We start from the raw sequence: 2044 nt of genomic DNA, 5'->3' as shown, positions 1-2044 counted from the left end.
AGATTCCTCATGTCCCTTTGGTATTTTGTTTTGGTTTGTTTTGATTTTGCTTTCTTGTGATAAGAAAACTTAACATGAGATTTATCCTCTTAACAAAATTTTAAGTGCACAATGCCTCTTATACGAAGCATCAAAAATAGTCAAGCTTATAGAAGCAGACAATAGAATGGTGGTTTCCAGGGGATGGGAGAAGGGTGCTATGGAGAGTTGTTTAATGGGTATAAAGTTACAGTTGTACAAGATGAGTATATTCTAGAGATCTGCTGTATAACTTAGTGCCTATACTGGACAATGAAGGACATATTTTTAAGTGAAAAAAGGCAAGGTGGAGAAGTTTGTGTAGATTATGCAGCATTCATCTGAGAAGGAGGAGGGAGAATAACGAATGTCTGTCTCTTGATGAGAGATACAGATCCCATGGCCAGGGAACACCAGTTGCCCCGTTCCTTTAACATTTAAGAAATCTGTTAACAACATCCCTGCATGAGTCTTGCTTATTCTGCCCTTTACCTGACAAGGCACGTTTGCCCATAAACAATTTTGACAATTCATTTTGCTCAGTATTTGTTCTAGATCATTCCATTTAAAAAAAAAAATCAATAACGAATACTCTCCCCTCACTTTAGGCTGTTCTTGGTCAGAAAGCAGTGGTAGCAGCCCTTTAAAGCCCTGCGGTGTTAGTGTGACCTATTTTGGAAGAGGTGCCTATCTGGGCAAGAGCCGAAAGCAGTGGAGTGCTGGAGGGCACTCTTACTGGAACATAAGAGGCGACTATCACATTGTCGGGAATTTTGTGAGCCAGCTTTTAAACACAGCTGTTATTAAAACTAAATCGTATACAGTAACAATTACATTACATACATTATATTGAAAACGAACATAATACATGATCAAAAGTCATCGATTCCCAATTATTTTCCTACATTTTACTATTAGCTATGCTCTTGAGATTGTGCATATTTATTGTAACTGAATGATGGAAATGCATCTCTTCCCAACTCTGCATCAAAGGACATCACGTTGGTAGCTTGAAATCGGCAAATGCTACAACACAGGGCGATTCTTCCAACCCTCGTCCTCCCCCACAGAGCCTGTTGTTAAACATTTACCTGCATGGCACTGGTTGAGATTGATCCACTCTGCAGATGCCCTGGTGTGGTGGATATCCTCAGATCCAACCAGTGCTGTTATATACCATACCAGAGTCAAGAGCTAACTCACACTGTTATGTAAAGTGATATTTTAAACCTGTGACCAAAGGATAGTTCACGAAAGATGTTTAACGTCTACCATTTATAACAATGCCCTAAGATGCCCATACTATGCCATTAAGAGACTTTTAAAAAAGGTATAGCTCAACACGTGTCGGGGTGTGGTGGGGATGGGTGGGCAGGATCATGAACATCAGCAGAGGACTGAGAAACAAGTGCAGGTAAGATCTGATCAATTCCTATAGATTGTTACTTTGAGTATGAAATAAAGGGATGATTTTTGAAAGACCCTTCTGACTGGGTGTCTGCGGCTTCAAGTTTTGAACTTCTCACTCGACACTTTGTAAAAAAGTAAATTTATTAGCTAATTTAGGGCAAGGCAAAGAGAAGGGAGTCTCCCCCCATCTTTGGCTAAACATTTCCCTTCAAACACTTGTGCAACTCTTTGAGCGCATTTCCTCATATGTAAAAGGGTGATAATAATGCTTAGCTTACAGAGATGTTGTGAGGTTATATGTGCTTAGCATACAGTGAACACAGAATAACGAAATGATAATGATTCTTCCTTGTATTTCCTGGGTCCTTCAAAAGTAGTCCCCAGGTCTAATTCATCTCCCCTCTTTGATTCTTCTTGTCCTGATTGGCTTCAGTTCACCCCCGCCCCCACCGTAAAATACATATTGGACTAGAATCAAACCGGCATTCCATTGGCCAAAGTAGGCCTGCTTGGATGTGTTGTTTGGCCCATGTAAAGGGCTTAAAGAGGAAACCAGAGCCAACATTTGAAAATTGAGATATTTTACATAGAAATCTAGAATTTCATCTTCTCTTGA

The sequence above is a fragment of the Eschrichtius robustus genome, chromosome X, assembly GCF_028021215.1.
Source record: "Eschrichtius robustus isolate mEscRob2 chromosome X, mEscRob2.pri, whole genome shotgun sequence".
In the NCBI taxonomy this organism is placed as follows: Eukaryota; Metazoa; Chordata; class Mammalia; order Artiodactyla; family Eschrichtiidae; genus Eschrichtius; species Eschrichtius robustus.
The sequence above is the reverse complement of the archived record's forward strand: the minus strand, read 5'-3'. Positions refer to the sequence as shown.